The sequence below is a fragment of the Bicyclus anynana genome, chromosome 20, assembly GCF_947172395.1.
Source record: "Bicyclus anynana chromosome 20, ilBicAnyn1.1, whole genome shotgun sequence".
NCBI classification, from domain to species: Eukaryota; Metazoa; Arthropoda; class Insecta; order Lepidoptera; family Nymphalidae; genus Bicyclus; species Bicyclus anynana.
Genome location: NC_069102.1, coordinates 12,450,833 through 12,475,110, shown reverse-complemented (window position 1 = coordinate 12,475,110; position 24,278 = coordinate 12,450,833). Strand labels below are relative to the sequence as shown.

Below are 24,278 nucleotides of genomic sequence, written 5' to 3'. Positions count from 1 at the left end.
CTATCTTCCAACCTCTCCAGATAGCGAATCAGATACGATCGTTCTACTTAACTTCGATAAACGTTACTTCGATTCCCACAGCCGTATATGATTCACAATCCACCATTAGAGCCCGCCCACTAGATGTAAACACGCTATGGACCGTGGGATTAATTAATATCCAGATATGCATATCAAAATGGATGACTTATCCGTATTATAAAATCAAACAAAATTTATTGATTTGTAGGAATTACTTACTTCATAGGATTATTGAGATTACAATAGTCTGAAGAAATCATAGAGGATTTAGTTAATTCCTCTGAGAAAGAAATCCCATTTTAAATAACAACAAAGGACAGAAATCAGTAAAACTTTTACAATAGTCACCATAAAGTCGTTTCTGCACCATCATAACTTAAAGGAACTATGATGTTGATGCATTCCTAACTGCATTGTTATATCTATATTGGTGGTGTTAAATAATTCTGTGGTAGAATAAGAAATATTTATTTAGAAACACTCAATTGCTTTACAATCGTAGAATCCTGGTTATAAAACTATATGGTAAGCGATATACTAGGGATAGGGACACTAGTAAAAAAACAAAAGAAGCCGCTGAGTGGTTTAATTTGGCTTTAAATAGTTTTTATGTTTGAATGTTATTATGCTTGCCAAAGTTAGTCTTTGAATGAGAGATCATAGATCTCGATATGGCCAAGACTAAGTTTGTCAGTCCATATCACCATAGTTGCTAGCACAGGTTAACGGGACTAGGGTTGCCAACCTTACTATAATATAAGTAATATAGAGTATTGTAGGTACTATACTCGAATGGATTGCGTACTACATGAAGAAATGTACGAGTATAGTACGCAAAAATACTATATTTTCAACACTGAAATCTAACAAACAAATCTTTTATTTTGAATCTGTTATACATTAGTTTTCGACAGATGCAATACCGTTTTATCGAGTTTTGTATTTTAAGCAAACGAATAAAACGAGCTTTTAGTTATCAATAATTTCAAAATTACATGTGAAAAAGCGTATAATAGGTATGACACTCTTATTTTAGCCAAAAATCTTGAAAAATGCAACAAATCCAAACAAATTTTAATGAAAATTAACATATTTTTGTTCACTTATTCTGTAATATAGTATATTTTCTTGAAGCGTAAGTACTATATTTTTTTAATAGCTAAATCTGAAATATATAATTTTTCTCAAAAAATGTTGACAACCCCAAACGAGACATGTACGGAGGTGTGAACTACGTACGGTCCAAACTTGACTTTGGAAGGCAGCAGATATATCAAGAATCCAGACAAGTGTAATATTTTTATACTTTAAATTGTAACAACCCGTAACCACGGCAGAGAGACCTAATCTATGTTTCTAGCAAAGGGTTGTCATAAAAATGAGTGTCAGGCGATTTAGGAGCATGATAACTCTTGATATCCCATCTCCTAATATCACATAAAAAGTGCGTTTTTTTACTTCAGTGACTTCCTTGAAGCGTTCAAAAACCACTGTCGAATAGGTATATGTATTAACAAAGAAGATCGTGGTTCATGATTTCCACGCGAAATCATAGGCATCCGCTAGTATATTATACTGTAAAGAAAATAATACCCACATAATTATAACACGATTAGAGCAGAGAGCGGTTATAGAACGAGTAAAGCCACATTCGTGGGCATGAATAAAAGAACAGGCCCCAACCGAAGGTACTTTGTAAAGAGCGATCGAAAATGAATCCAATATTTAAAACTCGACGATGCATGTAATAATTTATATGTATTTGTACCTTTGTTGTTAGGGTTGGCAATGATGCTAAGAATTACACAGTAATACTGCACGATTAAATTATTACAGTAATACTTCCCTTATAGAACGCCAATACCTCAACTGGCTCTATTTCTAATTTCTACTTTTAGGTAAATGTTATTTTTTTCAGTTGTTAGGGTTATAATAATTCTAAGATCAACACAGCAATGCTGCACGATTAAATCATGACGGTACTTGCCAGATGAACTCTATCACAAACAGCTCTACTACCCTTTCTCATGTATTAAATTACTTAATGCTGCAAAATGAAATTATTTTTCGCATTATGATGACGTCACGTGAGTGGTGCGCAACACGTCAGCCTAGCTGTGAAAGATTGACATTAAAAATTTTGATTAAAATCAATCATCGTAACGGAAAATTGGTGTTATGTTTTGTATGATTCATCAATCATCATAATCTTTGAGCCTGCTAGACACCCCCCCTCTCCCCTTCCCCCCACCCTCTGTCAAAAGTATAAATGATCACGATCTAACGTATTTATGCAAACTGCGTCTATGGAAGCGATGTTGTATTTTGTTTACCTTGTCTAACTCAAAAACAGACAGTTCTGTTGGTTTTTTTTAATTTGCGATACAAGTGCAAAGGTTGGGTCTGAGCTTTAAGTGTCTTCTAACTTTCTATTAATTTGGGAGCTGTAAACTTATAAAACCTTTTTTAAAACTGAGGGTTAAAAAAATTATCGTGCGTGGCAACCCTAACCATTGTCATGCAAAAATAATCGAGAGTGCCCGACAGGGTCGGTAAATATTTTAAATCGTCGTTAATGACTTCATATTTAGATCGATTCTACAACTGCTTCGAACTGGTTTCCGAACGACTCACTCGACTAATGTATTCTGTACTTTCTTTGTTCGACGTGATTCTAATGTCACGGACAGACTTATGACCGTTAGCATAAATATATGGACATTATTACTTTTCTGTCTGTCGCAATGCTACTTGTGACTGACTACGCACATATAAACGTCCAAGTATAAAATGTTTTTTTTTAATTTCCTAGGCATAATCACAGATTAAAGAAAAATAGGCCGATAGAGCGCACAGAACACGGTAGTGATGCAACCATTTCAAAATTAAATTCAAAACTACTACATTCTCGAGTCAGTCCGCTCCATTAGTCATGCTATGCCGAGGAAATAAAAAAAAATTACATTAAATACTTAGTTAAAGGTGCGAACCCTTGAACCTTGCAACCTATAATAGGCTAATGATACTGATTAATAAATCTATACTAATACTAGCGGACACGCTCAAGCTTCGCTTTGACTTATGATGCACTTCTTCCCTATCATTATTCTACCCTGCTTCTACCCTACTCCTACCCTACCCCTACATTACCTCTACTGTACCTCAACCCTACCCCTACCCTAGTCATACCCTACTTTTACCCTGCCCCTAGGATTTATGGGTTTGAAAAATAGATGTTGGCCTATTCTCATAGATACCGGATAAGAACAAAAAAATTCATCAAAATCGGTCTAGCGGTTTCGTAGGAGTATGGCAACGAAAACTGTGACACGAGAATTTTATATATTAGATTATAAAGCTGAAGAGTTTATTTGTATGAACGCGCTAATCTCAGGAACTACTGGTCCGATTTGAAAATTTCTTTCAGTGCTATATATTATTCCTGTATTCATACTGGAACGAGAACCACGCGGGTGAAACCAGCTAGCATTTTTTAATCATGATTTTAATGTTAAAATTCCAATTAACGCTGCAAAACAATTGGTTGAACAAATATTAACCAACTGAACTAATCTATAACCCACGTACGTAATTTTGTTAGGCGTAAATATTGTAAATCAAATAATACCTTATCAGCAAAAACGTGGGTTTTAGCATTATCCTGATCACGAGGATGTTGGAGAAAATCATTCCAAATAAACCCTGACTATCCTGCTATCTATAGGGATGTTTTTAGAACTCGATGGTGTCTCGAATTTGTCTCAATTCTCTCTGCCTAATAAATACTACACTATATGAGAGCCGTGATAGCCCAGTGGATATTACCTCTGCCTCCGATTCTGGAGGGTGTAGGGCAATCCGGGTTCGAATCCGGTCCGGGGCATGCACCTCCAACTTTACAGTTGTGTGCATTTTAAGACATTAAATATCACGTGTCTCAATCGGTGAAGGAAAACATCGTGAGGAAAACTGCATACCAGAGAATTTTCTTAATTCTCTGCGTGTGTGAAGTCTGCCAATCCGCATTGGGCCAGCGTGGTGTACTATTGGCCTTAGCCCTCATATTGGAGTCCGTATAAGAGGCCTATGTACGTCCAGCTGTTAGACGTTGGGGGGGGGGGCAAGGTGCTGGAATAGCGACCCCAAACCGTATAGCGTATTTTTAGGCGAGACCCCACTTAGTAGATCGACGACATCAATCGGGTTTCTGGCGGTTATACATATTTATTTTTTATTTTTTTTATTTCATTTCAGTCCATTTTTTTTCATACCGGGGGCCATCGATATAAATCGTTAGATGGGCCCCTCCATAATAAAGAACGCACAATTTTGTCATGACCCAAAGACGTGCACGCACATCTTATCTTAGTACGTAACAAGCGCATGCTATGAGTGGACGTGGACTTAAAAAATACTGGCTTTTTTTTTATTTTAATCCATTAATTATGCCTTCGTGTTCATTTTGGAAGTGTAAAAACACATGCCACAACATGAATAAAGAGAAATGTGTTACCTGTGATGACGTACTCAATGTGCGAAACCATGGACAATTCCGCGACGCTTTGAGCCCCATCTAACGATCTACAATCGATGCTGGGGGTCTATATAATATTATGAAAAATCGATTCTTAAGGAGTAAACTACAATAAAAACACCAAAATAATATTTGTTTAAATACACATCTCCGCCTATTCGGGAACCACAATACTTGGAAGCTGATGCTTTGAAAAGAGTATTATTCTGTCGAAATCATAATTCTCACCGTCACGTGCTATGGTTCTCGGAAGGTTGACGTTTTAACTCCGGCATGATTCACACAACGTGATGATCTCTTGATACAGTTTCGGGAACAAGTTTTCTTGGGAACCAAAGCTTTTTTCGTTTACAGATTATACAACGTGTCTCAAAAGTCACCACAGGCAGCATGTGACTAATCGTACTACTAAAAAATTTAATGAAAAAACTTTTTTTTTTATTACAAGAAAATATATGGAAATTAAAAAATACCTCGATTTTTCAAGAAACTTTTTGCTTCTGACGTATAAATGTCAAGACTTTAGTATAGAGTGTAAATAAAGGTACAATATTAATGTCGTTTGTACATACCTATGCGTTAGCGTTGCCAGTCGTCCGGATAGAGCCGGACATAGATTGGCTTATTGATTGCGTGTCCGGCCAAAATAAACGGTGTCCGGCTTGTCCGGGGTGGCCATGCGCAGACGAGGAGAATCGACTGTTCGTCGCTCACGCACCTATTAATACTGAATCAAAATCCTCCATAAAGTAGGGTGTCCGGCCTTTCTACCCAAATGTCCGGCCAAACTGGATGGTCTGTCCGGCTATTAGGTTTGGCGACCTGGTTACCCTACCTATGTTTGTGACATCGTATTCCTGACAAGTTCCACCTTACAGCATGAAAGAAGGACATTTCTTGGTTAGGTACAAAGATTATTTATCTCACTCGATCGAGCGGGGAGAGATCTATTCTTAATCTATGCTTAGTTTTTTACAACAATTTATTATTTTAAATAGCAGACGCCTGGTGTTTCACCCGTGAAGCTCCCATTCAAGTGAAGGTATAATAAATTCCATGGTACTCTATGAAGATGTAAGTAATGTTAAAAGAATTTTTAATATCGGTAGTTTACAAAAAACACACGCCATCTAATTGGTCTCCCATAGGCAGGATAACCATGGGTGGTATTACCCCTCTGGATGGCAATGGTCCACACGATCGCCACATCGCTCATTTGCAACAAGATAGACACAACTCAAAATTTATGATAATTGAATTATTGATACAGCTATGTAGAAAATTCGATTTTCTATTTGCTGCAAAAACATCATTTATCTAAGGTCTTTTATTAGAAAAGGAGCGCAAATTCTTTTTATAGTGTCGTTATAGCGCTGTTCCTTTAACTCTCGCGGCTCGCGACAACAGTGACACATGTTCAGTTGTGAATGAGGCAAAATAGCGGCCGGTTACACGGTACTCATAAAGGAGGACATCTTTTGAATTAGAATGTTCTTACAGGTAAGTTCAACACACTTTATTGATAAATGTTTTTAAGCATTTCGTCACAATATCTAATATGCCTTTCATGCAGATAAATATTTATAATATCTGTAGAGACATATTTTGTGTTATGACGTTACTGCAGAAAACATTATTATTGCAACTAATAATAACAGTAATTATGTCGTTTTTGATAATAAGCAAAACATTTCATTCATTGAAATCATAAATATGTTTGTTATTAAGCCATTATTGTATAAAATTAACAGTGAGTTTTTAATTAAATTTTAACAATAAATTGTTATGCGTCGTTTTAGTTAATATTAAAAATGTAATTTTCAGACAGACAATGTCGTTTCCAAGAAACTCGAGAGGTAAAAAAATCCTAGCGTTGCACGATAAAAGAAACACAACCAATGAAGAAGTTGTACAGAAATCAGTGAGTACCTTCTTCACTGTATTTATTTATGTTTTAAGTACTTACTACACAATAGTAATAGTAATTCATCACAGTAATTTACAATTTCCTTACTGGAACGGTATTGTAGCCTGTAGTAATGGGACTGTAGGATACAATATCTTTAACTAAAACTTGAAATTAACATAATTTTTAGTAATATTCAGATAACGAAGAGAACAACGATGATTTGTCGTCCAGCTCATTATTAGATAGACTCTCATGATGATACTAAATTGTGAGGGTCAGTGTTTTACATACTTGAAGTGATTTAAAAAAGTAGTTTTTTAACCTATTATTACAGAATTTAATTGCAATTCCATCAACTTCATCACGAAATATTCCAATTTCAAGCTAAAATAGAAAGAAAACATAAGCAAAATGAAGCTAGTTGGCGGAGAAATGTGATTAAAAAGCTAAACTGTTCGAAGACGTTTATCTTCAGGCTATTGGCGAATTATATATTCGCTGATGATAACTGAGGTACACATAACAAGCACCCAAAACTGGACGACGTCATAAAGGGAGACAGCATACGAAATTATATAAAGGCTATACCAAAAATAGAGTCCCATTAAACGAGAGTCAATACAACAAGGGTTTTCATAGACGGAAGTAAGAAAATAGGTGATATTCACAGTTATTACATTGAAGCTCAAAAGCAAAAGAACCAGCCTTATGGGAATTATGTTATATTTTATAAAATATTTACCCAGGAGTTTAATATACGGAAAGAAATAGGTGATGTTTACTTTGCATATGAAAAATACTCGAATGATAAAGAAAATAGAAAAGAAGACCACGAGAACCATTTGAAAGAAAAACAATTATGTTGCGAAGAAAAAGCTCAAGACAAAGAAGATGAAAATGTTATGGCAGTGGTGTATGACCTCCAATCGGTTTTTCAATGACCAAAGGCGACGTATCTCTCTTTAACTATAAATGCAAGTTAAATTTTACCATTTGTGATTTAAAAACTAACAAGGTAGAATGCTATGTTTGGGACGAGTCGAATACCAACAGAGAAGTTTATGACTCAGGACTTGTGTCTCTTTACTTTGTGCCATTCCTGTATTAATAACGCTAGTTAGATGTAAGCCAATTGTTGATTTTACAGATTTAATACTTTAAACTACTATGTTCTTGATGTTTTTTATTCCAAACGTCAATTAATATTTTCTTCTATATCGGCATTTTTTGTGATAATTACTAACTATCGACTCCAAAAGAAGAATATTTTATCGTGTATAGCGTCATAAGCCTACATAATTAAAAAAAAATATCTTGTTTATCTGCAATAATGACACTAGTGATACCTGGTGTCACAAAAACCTTCATATAACTTTAAATAAATATGAAACTTTAAGTTTTATACTTTTAGTTTAAAGAATGATAATCACATTGTCAGGTTTAATATATAAAAACAATAAAAATTGAGATTTTCTCCCATAAATTGAATTATAAACATTGAAAATGCTCTCCTGTAAAACAGTAGTTTTTGAGAAATGTCAATGTTGTTGCAAATGAGCGACATCTTGGATCAATTAAAGTCAAAAATAATAACAATCGTAATATTGTGACGAGTGTTTGTTTGGTTAAACGCACTAATCTTAGGAACTACTGGTCCGATTTGAAAAATTCTTTCAGTGTTAGATAGCCCATTTATCGAGGAAGGATATAGGCTATATATTATCCCCGCATTCCTATGGGAACAGGAAGCACGCGGGTAAAACCGCGCGGCGTCAGCTAGTTATACATATGTATAAATGCGAAAGGTCATTTATCACGTCATCTCGAAAACTACTTGACGTAAAAAGATGAAATTTGGCAGGGAAGTAGTTTACAATCGGTAGATGTCCGCTAAGAACATATTTTGCAAGAAGGCCGGATTAGGGAGGTCTAAAACGGACGAATTCGCGGGTATCCGCGAGTATTTAAGTAATTGCAACATTGTATTAGAAACACTACATTTACCGACACAGGCATGCCTACTCCGCTGTTGTTTAACCTTTCTTATGACATTTTAAGGCTTTAGCATCTACGTAAGGCTTTGTTCTAAGCTGGTACAAGTAGATAATAGGCGCGTACTAATTTGACCTTTACAATCTACGCGATAGGCAAAGACAAAACAGTTTAATGTCCGTTTTTTTCTCCTCTGTTTGTCATATTATTTTCTCGACAATCTATTTTGTTATCAACAACAAAAAACTAACTACACGGTTTGTTAGCCTCTGACACTATAGCTTGGCAAATTCGTTCGTGGATTTAAAAGGTAACCTGATAGGAATAGGGTTGTTAGGAACCGTCGCCCCTGCTATACTGTTTGACTTGAAAATACCCAGAATCCAGATTGTAGGTGGTAGGGAAAGTTGTTTCCATATCTTCGCTGTGCAAATAAAGAAACCAAAATGTCTTAAACGTTCCCAAGGGATATCGTAAACATGCAGGCTACTGCAATACTTGGCTGTCCAACGGTAAAAAGGTAAACTATCAAAAACTAAGCTCAATTTCCAAAATAATACGTAGGGGAAAAAGAAATCCATTATTTTTACATGACTTTATTTTAAAAAGCTTTGGATTGACCGAAATATGCACCAATTTGTTGGTTATTGCTATTTTGAGGGTAGTTTTATAATATCTCTCATAAAAAAGTCTTTGTTCCTATTGGCGTAAAACTCGAGTGATTGATTTTCAGTTCTCTCACACTGTCGAGTGTACAGTTATAAAACATATTCATAAATAGCGCTCCTACAGCCGCAATCTTTAGGCAATCCTCTAAAGATTGCAATTTTGCGTTAGTTTTCACTTAAAAAAACATACATACAGCCGAACGTAAAATCTCTTCCTTTTTTGGAAGTCGGTTAATAAGAGCATTGAACTTGAAGCAGGGTGATATACCGAATTGATTTTCCTCACATTTTCAATAATAATTACGGTCGAATTTCGACTAGTGGGTGGACACTAATGATGTTAGAAGAAAAGAGGTAGATAGGTTATAGGCGGACCGCAAGTGTCACGTTAAAACTATGCTAATTAGCAAACTTGAGCTGAATTGCTTTTTGTGTGCCTGTTGTTAACATCGAATGTGTTTTATTTTGTAACCTATCTATCTCTTTTTAATTCTTAATTCGACGCGTATGTTTTTGTTTTGTTGTTTGTTACCTCATTTCTTAACAATTTTGATGTTTTTTGTTTGAAAGAGCATCAAATTTTTATGAAAATAAATGGGACCAATACTTCCAGATTGGTCCCATTTATTTTCATAAAAATCGGTTTAGTCATTTTGTGTTAAGTAAAATGAATGGAAGGATCATATTAAAAAATAAGCGCTTTAGAAACCTACTCTGGCTCCTACGCAGGCAGTCTGTATTGTCTCTCAACAATAAATTGCTTGTTGAAGCACCGCCTTCATACTGATCAGCAGGTAGAACATATTATGATGTTATTTTTCGCTTTTTAGTTTACTGGTTACGTTTTTTGGTTTTGAAGTCGGTTGTATTTTTTTATTAAAATTTTTATTATTTTTCCATTTTTAGTGTAAAATTTCATCTCAAACGAACACATCAGACCCCTAATGACAGTCACAACCCATCTTGGTACAAAATTCTCAGCAATATAAATTAATCAAGCCCAAGCACAAGGTAGCTACCGTACACCGTTAAGGGGTTCCCTTAATTGACCTTGGTCTTCATCATCAGACCCCTAATGACAGTCACAACCCATCTTGGTACAAAGTTCTCAGCAATACGAATTAATCAAGGCCAAACACAAGGTAGTTACTGTAAACTGTTAAGGAGTTCCCTTAATTGTCCTTGGTCTTCATCACCAAACCCCTAAATGATAGTCACAACCTATCTATGTGGAAAGTTCTCATTAATACAAATAAATCAAGCCCAAACACAAGGTAACTGCTGTAAATCGCCGAGGAATTCCCTCGTCTGTTTTATGGCTCCATCATCAGATCGATTTTAAACCTTCATGAAATTGTAGTGCTTAAAATTACTAAATGGAAAAGTTGACGAACACATTAGACACCCATATAATTTTCGAAAGTTCCCCTCAATTTCTCCAGGATTCCATCATCAGATCTTGACATGATGGCAATGGGACCAAATGGGGACTATACCGTTTCAAACAAAAAAAGAATTTTTGAAATCGGTCCAGGCGTCTTTGAGTAATCGGTGTACATACATAAAAAAAAAAAAAAAATACCGACCGAATTGAGAACCTTTTTTTGAAGTCGGTTAAAAATGGCACGATTTAGTGACGTCGTTGGCTCGCTGATCGTTAGATTTGTATGGGCGTTCAAACAAAATTACTAATATCTTTGTTATTTGTGCGTTTATGTTTATAGTTCATTTATTGAAAAATGTCACATTTAATGTAAGGAAGCTAAAACTGTATGAATTTTTATCTAATTACGATAAAAAAAAATTGATAGATTTTGAAATTTTATAATCTTATTTATTTTGCAAATATCCTGTCAATCTTTGCTTTTTATGTATAAATTAGTTAACTTTGACCTTATTTACCCGAATGTATCATAAAAATCAATATATTCAAACCTAGTCATCATCCTTATTGCTAATGCGCCCTGGTACTCGCGCATCACTGAAATACACCAATACTTGGAAATACCAACAATTCAGGAAGAGATAAAGAAGCACAAAATACAACATCGGACACGCTTGTTGAAACATCCAAACCCACTAGCTTGTAGGCTGTTGACTGCTGCTAAAAAAAAAAAATTAAAAAAAAGAAAAGCGAAAAATTGTGATTTTGAAGTCCGTTTGATTTTTTTTTGATAGAAAGATTTTATTTTTCTTTCTTCTAACATCATTGGTGGACACTTAATAAATTATGATCGACGCCCGTTATCGGGGAATCACCGGAATTGGGGCGTTGTTTGTCATAATTGTGACTTGTCAAGCGTCTGATGGTGATTCATGTCGCCGAATAACACGGCTCAGGGAAGTTCAAGGTGGTATCGTTTAGTGCAGTTACTCTATAATATGAATTCAATCGAAATCATAGGTAATAAATAATAAATATATACTTACACACATCACTATCGAAGAGATCGCTTTTTAGCGATAAGGCCGTCTATTGTGCATTTTCTTTTTTTCCATTATTTTTCTGTATTGTATGTTTCTTTGTGGTGTACAATAAAGTATATTTTCATTTCATTTCATTTCATTTGATTGTACTAAAACATCTTTCAGTTCATGTAGGTTACCTACTTATAGTGCTTTGAAATCAGTGAAAAATCCATACAAATTCGTTTCTATTTTCATTAGTTGCGTGACTGGAACAAATTTATCATTCTTATCAATCATTCTCGGGAATAATAAATAATTATTCAAGATTAGCCAATGCCCGTGACTTGGATCGCGTTAAAACACGATATCTGATGCTACAGTCCCTACTGCAAACCGTAATGACTCCTTTACACTGTCAAGTTCTCATTGGACCCTTTCGACGTCAGATCAGTTTTCCGGGATCAAAGCGGCTTATGTATTGTTCCAAGTAACCAATTTATGATTTATGATAGACGATAGTATTAAATTTAATCGAAATCTAATCCAATTACTTATTTACTAATAAAAAAAAATTAAAATTTTATTAAATTCTAATACTTAATAACAATAAAACACACAGTTTCGTAGATTTTAAACAATTCCAACTTGTATCTAATGCACAAACAATTGTAGGACGTACAATTTTAGGACTTTGCGTTATTCGACCATCTTGTCAGGTGCTTCTATTTAGTACTAGCAGTAACACGCGAATTCACACGCGTAGATTCCGTTACAGGAAGTCACTATAAACGTGAAAATTGGTTTATTTCTAGGCTTAGTTTAGAACCATTTTTGAAACGTCAAGTCTGACTATACGTAGAGACTACTGATGGGTTCAGAAGAGAGATTCTCGTGAGACAACCGGCTATAAACAGTTGCTCTTTTAAAATCATCATTTGTTTACGTTGGGATAAAGTAAACATCAGACAATAACCTATATCTGTGCCAAACCTCGTCCAAATTTGCTTAGCCCTTAAGCCGTGATTGAGTAACAAACTTCTATAAAATATTTTTACGTTTTCTATTATTTTCTCACTTTTTAGAAAATTTTCGTTCCTTTCTACAAATATTAGAAAACAGAAAGAACAGATAAATAAAATTGAGTCTTTCTCAAGTGACCGAGGAGAAATAGTTTAATTTTTTCATAAAAAAAAAAGCATCTAAATTCATTAAGATTATCTAATATTAATTGTTTTAGTGCAAAGTTATCAGTTCAAAAGATGTATCACATACAAATCTATAAATTGCTAGAACGTTTCTAAGAAAACCTAATAACGAATTCAAAGACATAGTCTGCAACGTTGAATAAGAAACCATTCAGGCAACATCCGTGAAAAAACTACCATCTGTCAATACAGACCCGATTCACTCCAACAAAGACCAAAGAGCATACAGCTCTAGCTCAATGCGTCTCTGTCCAATAACAGAGTTTCATAGTGCCTACATAAGAGCTCTTCTGTCACTGGCCTCATAATAAAGTACCAACTCAACGTGACCCACCTCTCATCCACAAACATCTCCTCAAACATCCAAGGAATTATACAATCAGCGGGAGGTGGCAGCTCACCGAAAATTGGTCCGATCCACAAAGACACGTTGTAAGTAAGCACCGCCGCATTTTAGAGCCGGTTAGCAAACTTAATTGAGCATCATACAAGGACTCTGTTGCGTTTACAATAAGGACTGTTTTTGAATGTATTTCGTCGTGAATGAGTACATTCAACGCTCGAAGGCGAACAAGATTTGAAGAGTTGAAATTGCTCCGCTGTGGTATTGTTTTGGATGCCCGCTAGAAATATTTAAATCTATGCAAATTGTGTTTCCAATACAAAATAGTGAAGCGATGAGTCGGCTTTATTTTGGTATCTGGAGAGAGTCAAGATGTTTTACCAGCGGCTTCAGAAGAAATTAACATCAAAAATGTAACACTGCATATTTAGGCGAAAATTTGACATAATACCACAGTATCGCTACCGGTACTTCACAGATATGTATTGGCTCTAACACTACTCTACTTGTTTATGGATTCATTACGCTCTTCTCTACAATAAAACCGAATCCAATGACAGTGGTACCTAATGTAACAAAAACCTCTCTAAATATTCACTTAAAATCCGAAGTATACTCGGGAGATGTCAAATCACTTGTGGAGATGAAGCAAATTAATTATTTTTTTCATTATATAATAATAATAATAATAATAATTACTTACCGGGACTTACCCCGCTATCCCTAGGCAAAGAGAACTGGCGCAAGCCTATAGTAATCAGTAACTCAGATCGTGTGGCAATATGGAAGAGCAAGGAGTTGCATGGACGATTCTACAAGGCCCTTACTGGGCCGGATGTAGATCAAATAACATCTGTATCTTGGTTGCAATTCGGTGACCTCTTTGGGGAAACCGAGGGTTTTGTCTGTGCAATTATGGACGAAGTTATAAAGACGAGAAACTACCGGAAACACATTATGAAAGATGGCACTCTAGACATCTGTCGAGCGTGTCATCGTCCTGGGGAGTCCCTCAGGCATATTGTGTCCGGGTGTTCTCACCTTGCTAACGGCGAATACTTGCACAGACATAATCAAGTAGCCAAGATAATCCACCAACAGCTTGCTCTTCAATATGGCCTTATCGATTTTGAGATGCCTTACTATAGGTACGACCCAGCGTCAGTTCTTGAAAATAGCAGTGCATTGCTCTACTGGGACCGAACGATTATCACTGACAGGTATATTGTAGCCAATAGACCTGATATAGTGCTAGTCGATCGGTCAGTGCGTCGTGCAATAATTGTTGATATTACTGTTCCACATGACGATAATCTGGTTAAAGCCGAAAAGGAAAAAGTATCAAAATACTTGGACCTTGCTCACGAGATTACCGCCATGTGGAATGTTGAGTCAACTATTATTGTTCCGATAGTTGTTTCAGTCAATGGTCTTATAGCGAAAAGCTTCGACCAACATCTTAAGAAGCTTTCGCTTAACTGTTGGATCAAGAGTCGGATACAAAAGGCAGTGATTCTTGAGACGGCGCGTATTGTGAGGAGGTTCCTCACTCTGGAGCCCTGACCACCGGTTGCTTGGACACTCAAATGTCCCGCAGCGGGAGGGTGAATTTTTTTTTATAAATTTTTAATAATGTTTTGTATTTTATTATACTTATATTGTTAAAAATTTTAAAAAAAAGAAGTAATAAATAAATGAGAGAAAAAAATAATAATTTATTTCAGAATTACAAATCCATATATTGTTAGTATATTAGTAGGTAACATTTTCATCTTACTTATTAAATTAAATTAGTACAGTTAGTAACATTGGAAATTTTTTAATAATATTTTAAAACAACAATCAAGTACGCCCTATAGCTACTTCCACACAGTAGCCTAGTATGGGGCAGTCGGGCCTAGCAGACAATACCCTTAGGATGCCATTGGTGCTAGCACGTAATCTCTGTAGGAGAGACACCGCTTTTTTACGCCTTATTGCAAAAAAGTCATTTGTATGCGCGTCTGCGAACAAAATTATATGATAATTAATAATAGTAATTATTAATGTCGTAGTATGGACTACACATATCTGGTGTATCGTATAGCAAACTATACTGATAATTTCGATACTGTATAAAAATACGCTTCTAAGATAACTTCGATAGTGTTTAAAAATAGAACAGGTAAAGACACTCTTAGTTGAAATGAAAAAAATTAAACTCAATACCTCAATACAATTTAAAAATAGAACATCGAAATAAATTTTAAATTGTAGCTGTAGTAATATTACGAATAAGCCTAAAATAGTAACGGTTTAAAAATAGAACAATTTAAATGAAGAACAAAATCTAAAAAACTTCTTTACGATTTAAAAATAGAACACTGTTATTACGAATTACTAAAATGACTTAGTTACGGTTTAAAAATAGAACAATATAAATTAAGAAGAAAATCTAAAAAAGTTCTATACAATTTAAAAATAGAACAGTGTAAACTAATCGATATAGATGCCACGCTACCGTTTTTGCATGTTTAACTGTGTTAAATACGTATTAACATATTGTGTCAGATGTCAATTAACTTGGAAAAAAACTTGTTTACACAAGCCAGTACAAGTGTGGCCGGATAAGAAGCAGGAAGGCGGGTAATAACTCTATTAGCCGTGGGAAAGGCAAATAAATGTTAATTATAATGTATAATTGACGCAACGTGGAATCTACGACCTACTTAACACATTCTAACTGAATTAGACATTAGATATAACAGACATTTAAACTAACTGACTGAAAGGAGGTTTTATATTCGACTTCTTTATGGCAAAACTAGCGGATTCCGTTACTTCGTACGCGTGAAATTTAGTTTTTCACCATGTTTTTCCCGGTTTCCCGGTGTAAAAAGTTGCCTATATGTTGCTAAATAACCTCATCTATCTTACAGTACAACTCCCGTTAAAATCGGTTCAGTAGTTTCAAAGATTAACCCTAACAAACAGATGAAAATTTTCAAAAAGCTCGATTGTTTAGTATCTTGTAAATGAGAACACGTAGTTATTTCGAAATACCAGACATACACTTCAATTTTATTTTGAAAGAAAGGAAAGAAAGAAAAATGCGTTTATTTCGAAATTATGCCACAAATTATTATTAATAATATGTATTGATATATTAATAAGTCGTAATGTCTATTCAAATCAAGCCCACGTGGCATGGTGGTAGGAATACTGACTGCATTTCCGCTTTGAAAAGCCTGGCTGATCTAAAGAACTAGTCATGCATTCTGTTTGATTTCTTTATTGCTTTTTTTTTAACTTATGTGGCATTATTTACTTAGTTGTTTTAAACCCTTCTGTTTTTGTCGTGAAGACGTCTGAAGTATTATCAACCACTGGTGCGCACTTCATATAGGCAAAAATACACTGCCTAACTGAGGACTTATATTAAATAATATTTTTTCCATTAAGTACAATTTGTACGTACAGTTCTGCTCTAGTTAAACACCTTGTGCACATCATTAGTTGTACTCAACTTAGTGCAAAATGACCGGTGGAACTAACGCCTCATTTTATGCTTATTTTATGCTCAGCGAACAATAAGCAAATCGTTTATAAATAACGCTGCCGCAGAAATTGCTTTTACCACAAAACATTGCTTAACTTTTATTTGTACTTTGTGCTGAACTACTTACTGATTATTCAAACGAATGTGCATTTTATTTTAGTCAACGCCATTTTAATCGTTAAACGCCATTTTAAGAATTATCTTAATTCTCTGCGTGTGTAGTCTGCCGATCCGCTTTGGGCCAGCGTGGTGGACTATTGGCCTTACCCCTCTCATTCTGAGAGGAGACTCGAGCTCAGCAGTGAGCCGAATATGGGTTGAAGACGACGACGACGAATTTGAATTGCATCTAGTCTCCTTAGTTCAGGCTTTCTCAAATTGGTGTTTGCAACTTTAATTAATGGTGGCTGATTAAATTACGATGTTGTGGAAAAAAAACCGAAAAGGGTGTGGATCTCCATCCTCCTAACAAGTTAGCCCGCCAACTTAGATTGCATCATCATTTACCATCAGGTGAGATTGTAGTCAAGGGCTTACTTGCAAAGAAAACATAGAAATGTCCCAGTGTCTAACTATGATTAATTTTTGGACAGCGAGATAGGAAAATTATCCTGAATTCTAACGGAAATCGGTGCAATTTCACCCTTGGTTACTCCTATAGACCTAAGATGTACACCACGTAAGAAAAAGGAGAGAAAGACAAAATTTCGACTAATAGTCGAAAATATTGTGTACATGAGAAAAAGGAGGGAAAGACAAAATTTCGACTAATAGTCGAAAATATTGTGTACATGAGAAAAAGGAGTGAAAGACAAAATTTCGACTAATAGTCGAAAATATCGCTGTGTTATATTTTATTTAAATAAAAAAAAAATGTTTTTTAGCTTTTTGTCAGAAGTCTTTTGAAAACTTTAGGGGTACGTGACTTTTTGTCAGAGGTTTACTGTCTTTTGAAAACTTTAGAGGCACGTGAAATTATAAATCTAAATCTTTACCTTGTTTTACTTTAGAGAACATGAAGCAATAACGAAACGCATCTGAAGATTACGCAGAGAACGTTAGGGGCTGATTACTGCGACTTACGAGTAAACAGAGATATAAGTCACAGTAGTCAGTTCCTAATGTTGTCCGCAGTCACATCAATGAAGAGGTACTTGCAGCAACAGCGGAATTGTTGTAAGTTGTAGCCAAGAAGGAAGTTGTATCATGACTGTACTCCATGAACAGAAAGGCTACAAAGCTGGATGAGAAGCCACTGAATGAAGCTTTTAGTCCTCATTCGCACGATGATTAAAAAAGCGATCCGTTAAAACCCAGCGTTGGCCCTTTTATTTACGTCCTTAATTCAATTCATGGTCTATTTCCAATATGTAAAATGCAACACTGCTCGATAATAAAGCGTCGTGTTTTATTATATTTAGTATAGATTGTAAGGCTATGTTGGCTGTGTTCGTAGCATTATCCGATCTGTGGTTCCTGCTGAAAATCAGCGCTACATGTAGTTTTAATGGTCACGTAACATGATTCTATAGAAACAGTTTTTATAATCGCATTAGATCGTTGGTCATATTCTTTGACAGTTAAGTAACGTCTTGCGAGGCAGGTCCTTATGTAATTAGTCTGAGGTTTATAAGAAAACAGCAGCTTTCGCACTGCAGTTGCAGAGAAGATGGCAGAAACAGTGAGTTCCATAAAAAGAGAAAATGTTACCTGTGGACGTACGCTTTGTTTTGAGGACTTTTTTTGCATTAAGTCCTCAAAACAAAGTGTACATCTAAAGGCATACATTGAGCATGTCCTGTGAGATTTGGGTAAGTTGTCCTCTTTTTGATCAATTAACCCCTATTTTATCCCCAAGGGGATAAAATAGGGGTTGAAATGTATGAAAGATCCTTCATTTTTTGAGTTACAGTTTTGAAAGTTTGTCGTAAATCATGAAAAAAATAAAAAATATAATGTGATTCAAGAATTTTTAAAATTCAATCCTTAAAGTGGTGAAATAGGGGTTGAAAGCCTACATCGACTTTCACGCGGACGAAGTCGTGGGCGTCAGCTAGTTATTAATAAAGGAAAAATATTAATTTCTGTGTAAGATAATCGTAAGTCTATTTTAAGTTTCTATACACACAATGGGTGGAAGGGACATAATTGGACTAATTCAGTGTCACCCTAAGGTCAAAGTACAATTGCCGAGGGGTAGAGGTGAGAGGTGAACGCTATTAGCTCCTATCAACAAGCGGAAGGCAGAATTACAACTGTAACTTCAATACTGGTGTTAATGTTCTATTATTTTAGTTTCAAATTGTAAGATAAATAAGATAAATATACTTTATTTGCACACCACAAAGACAAAAACAAGTGAAATAAAAAACAAATTAGGAAGAGATCAGCATACAAAAGGCGGCCTTATCGCTAAGTAGCGATTTCTTCCAGGCAACCTTCGGTTTAGGAAAACTTAAGGACATCAGCAGGTGGCGTAAAACAAAAATAACCATAGTATTAGTAATACACATACATACAAATAATTAACATCCTAATACATAAACAATATTACACAAATACCTACAATAATGAATAAAATACATATCAAAATATACTAATAAATACATTATATTGAAAATAAATAATGTATACAGATCGTCTTTACTGCACCAGATGAGTCTTTACGGCATTTTACAAATTATATTTATTGTACTAGCTGACGCCGCACGGTTTCACCCGCGTGGTTCTCGTTCCCGTAGGAATATACGGATAATATATAACCTAATAGCCTTCTTCAATAAATGGGCTCTCTAACACCGAAAGAATTTATCAAATCGCACCAGTAGTTCCTAAGATTAGCGCGTTTAAGCAAACAAACAAACAAACTCTTCTTCTTTATTTTTTTTTTTATTCTTTACAAGTTAGCCCTTGACTACAGTCTCACCTGATGGTAAGTGATGATGCAGTCTATGATGGAAGCGGACTAACTTGTTAGGAGAAGGATGAAAATCCACACCCCTTTCGGTTCGGTTATAATATTAGTATAGATTCGAATTACTCTTGTGCGTAGTTCTTAGTGCCATGGGAATGCGGTAAAATATAGATGATATAGGATTCAAATGGTAAAAGAATTAAAAAAAAAAATCGTTTATTTTTTCGGCCTCTGTGGCGCTGTGGCATGCGCGGTGGATTTTCAGGGTAAGTCAATGGCTAACTCTTTCTTGTACATCTTTATCGTAAAAGAAAAAAAAATATGAAGGCATAATGAAGATAAAAGAACACTTAAGAAGTTTAATGTCTTGACTTTTGGCGTATTTGCTTCCAAATTTACGTTTTGTGAAATGGACAATGTATATTGTGTCCGATACTGTACCTATATATTCCTTTATTCTATATCTATGTCAATATTAAGGAATAAATCCACTAACCGCGATAAACACTACAGGGAAGTGAGTAGACAAAAACAACCTAAAAATCGTTTCAATAATTTACCCGGCATCATTAAATTAATCTCAAAGCCGGCCGAACGATTCATTAACTTTAAATATATGTTACAATGGCGTCCATTATCCATCACACTGAAGACGGACGGTTTTGTGATGTAGATCCGTATCATTTGTTATTGTCAATAATAATGGTGCAGCCGGTCTGACGGGGCTGCTTTTGTTACCATATCACTGGGCCTCGGACTGACGTCGTCAGAACTGGCAAACATGGTTTATAACCATTGACCAATAATAAGAGGACCTGTATCGCACCCAAACTCATCAACAATCTGTCGTTTTTTGAGGGGGACGAGGTAAACTTACACATCGAAAATATTAGCGCGTTCAAACAAACAAACTCTTCAGCTCTTTGAACAAATAAAATTATTACATTTACAGTAGGTATAACTTTTCCATTCCGCCGATCGATTGGACCATCGTCCGCTTAATTTCAGCCGAACAAGCAACACCGAACAAAATATTGAGGTCAGTGCTTGTCAAGCTGGAACATCTTATGCAAGCTTCGCTATCGATATCGCTACATTGTCGATAACTCGATTGTCGATACTGGCCCAGTTAAATCGGACACCGATAAAACAACCATGTCAAATAAACATTGCTAAACTAACTGATACGGTAACTTGGTCAAATCTAGTCAAATCTGTTTAGTATATAGCTCATCTATACTAATATTATAAAGCTGAAGAGTTTGTTTGTTTGTTTGATTGAACGCGCTAATCTCAGGAACTACTGGTCCGATTTGAAAAATTATTTTAGTGTTAGATAGTCCATTTATCGAGGAAGGCTATAGGCTATATATCCCGGCACGGATATATAGCCTATAGCCTTTATCATTATCCCGGTATTCCCACGGGAACGGGAACCACGCGGGTGAAACGGCGCGGCATCAGCTAGTTTTAGATATAGTTTATTTTCATCCATCACCGATTTTCATCCGTTAAAATCATTTCAGTCAGAGCCAAGATAGTGGTTTAGACGTAAAAACGTCACAAACATTTGCATTGCTAATAGTAAGGATATATTGCTAATAGTAAGGATATATTACAAAGGCAAAAGTTTGTGTATATGTTTGTACTTCACGCAGACACGAAATACGAGTAAATAGGTATTACCTTCTCGGCTCGGTCAAAGTAGTTCAAGTTAAACCAAATGGCTCAAAAAACATTGACCTCGAACCGAGCGAACTGCGAAGCTTCGCTCAATTCAGTTCAGAAATGCGTCATACGTTACAACTAGGGTTGCCATATATATTTTCGCCTTTAAGGGATAAATGCTTTATCATTACAACCCATCTCCTTTTAAATTGTGACCACACTAACCCAATGCGGACTGGCAGACTTCACACACGTAGAGAGTTAAGAAAATTCTCATGTATGCAGGTTTCCTCATGATGATTCCTTCACCGTTTGAGACACGTGATGTTTAATTTATTAAAATGCACATAACTGAAAAGTTGGACGTACATACCCTGGACCGTATTCGACATGCGCCCACCGAATCAAAGGCAGAGGTCACATCCACTGAGCTATCACGATGGACAAATGCTTATAAATAGGTAACAAAACATGGGATTTCAATTTCTATTTCTATTTTTTTTTTTTATTTCTATTTTTCTGGCTGGTGGGAGGCTTCGGCCGTGGCTAGTTACCACCCTACCGGCAAAGACGTACCGCCAAGCGATTTAGCGTTCCGGTACGATGTCGTGTAGAAACCGAAAGGAGTGTGGATTTTCATCCTCCTCCTAACAAGTTAGCCCGCTTCCATCTTAGACTGCATCATCACTTACCATCAGGTGAGATTGTAGTCAAGGGCTAACTTGTAAAGAATAAAAAAAATAAAAAAAATCTAACTGGGACTAATAAAAATACTTAGTGTTATGTATTTTGATTTTTGTTCGTGTAAGTTTTTGTACATCGTTTTAACATATTTGCTCAAATCCATTATAATCGTAGTAAAAAACGACCATCAACTCGTTTTTAATCAAATTAGGTGTGAATTTATAGGTATTCCACTTAAATACCATTTGTAAACAAAAACAAACACTTTCAAATAAACAGCTCGAGTTAGGATTAGGAATACTAGAAACGAACGTTAAAATTCTGAATACTTAGTTACGGAGTTATTTCGATTGATCCACCTTATCTCAAATACGGGATAGAATGTCCCGGGAAATATGAGACTTTTTTTGAATAGTTAGGGAGTTGATTCGATTGATCCACCACATCTAAAATACGGGATAGAATGTCCCCGGAAATATGGGACGTTTGGTCACCCTAAGCTAAAATACACTGCTAACAACTTATTTCCGTTCCGTTTCGTTCCGTAATGCGCCTAATGATACCACCGACCTATGGTTAGACCATTGTCTTGACGCGGATCTTAAAATGTAACACGTATTTTTGGGTTGTTTTTGCCAGAGATTTGAGATACCTGGTTTTTTAGCGCGTTTTAAGAATATTTAAGTGTAGTACATGTTAAATTAAAGGCTATGAAATAGCTTACTTATTGAGAAAGATATAAATCTTTTTTATTCAAGAAACTTTGAATAAAAACGTTTAAAAAAAAAGTAAGAGCTGTGACAGCCCAGTGGATATGACCTCTGCCTCCGATTCGGGAGGGTGTGGGCTCGAATCCGGTCCGGGGCATGCACCTCCAACTTTTCAGTTGTGTGCATTTTAAGAAATTAAATATCACGTGTCTCAAACGGTGAAGGAAAACATCGTGAGGAAACCTGCATACCAGAGAATTTTCTTTATTTTCTGCGTGTGTGAAGTCTGCCAATCCGCATTGGGCCAGCGTGGTGGACTATTGGCCTAACCCTTCTCATTTTGAGAGGAGAATCGAGCTCAGCAGTGAGCCGAATATGGGTTTTAAATGATGATGACATGGATAGCCGGGATTATTTGAATTACTTTGTATGAATACATAAAAAAAAAAAATTAGTTATGCATTTCGGCTCCTATAGATGGACTCGTCAACATCTTGAAGTTATGGCAAATACTCCCGAGCACCCTGTATATAGAAGCTGTAGCAGTGAGTTTTAAAACAATTTTTACCTGAACAGTATACCTGGCTCCTCAATGTGAGAGTTATTACCAGAGATTACCGCTCGGCGCTAGGGCGCGGCAATTTGTTTAATATTGATACAAGTTATTGCTACAAATTACAGATGATTGTCCGGCCGCGGGCCAGCCCTGGGGTTATTTATAGTCGAGGGGAAATGGGGGTGTTATTTATAATCACGTAATTTTTTTAATAGTTACAAGACAAACGTGTAAAAAACATACCTATGTGGGCCAATATATACCGATTTGGATTTGGTTTTTTAACCATTTTAAGAAAAAACCATTACTAAACACAGATTTTAATACTGATTCACAAGTAAATCTGCAAAATAAAGTGTAATAACATGTATAATACTATTATAGAGCTAAGACTTGTTTATTTCTTTGTTACGGTTTAATTCGAAAATTACTCGACGGATTTTAGAAATTCTTTCATCAACGGCAAGCCACATTATCACCGAATAACGTAGGCTATATTTTACCCCCGTATTATGTAACCAGGCAAGAACAAGCCAAGAATCCAATCGTGAGATTTCTTAAAAGCACAATCTTCTGAAACAAGGCCGTGCAAACAAGTTGGTACACACACAATAGCACAGTTCGCTGTATCCCGGGTATATTGCCCCGGACCACCACTGCGGTATTAAATTTCACATAAAAATGTCAACGTCAGCACAACATCTGCTGTGAATGTCGTGATGTATTTCGTACAATCCACTGTTTTTTGTCAACTCACTCGTAAATAAGACATTCTTTTCAAAAAAATGTTTTTTAATCATCGCAAAGCGTAAGGAAACTGTTTAATCCATCCTACTTTAGTCAGAACTCTTTGGGATATAGTGGAGAAGTCATGCTTAGTTCTGACGGTTATGGACGAAAAAACTTTATTATATCTTATAATATTTATTAATCTTTTAATTCCTATAAAAATATTTATCGTGACACACACATGTGGTCACAGCGTTCATGACGGCTCGACTTATGAAACGTCCGTTTGCGCTGCAGAAACGTGCGAATAATTGATCGTCAATGGCTGACTTTATGGCGATAATATTGTTATTTAATATTCTTTGTTTCGCATTGTCGATTGTCGACGACAATAAAGT

At 35.7% G+C, this 24,278-nt stretch overlaps 1 protein-coding gene across 1 annotated transcript in view; it reads left to right on the top strand.

Annotated features, from left to right (window-relative positions):
- LOC112047665 (zinc finger SWIM domain-containing protein 4) overlaps positions 1-24,278 on the top strand; it is a 100,905-nt gene that overhangs the window by 1,068 nt on the left and 75,559 nt on the right. The gene's annotated exons all lie outside the window — the stretch shown is intronic.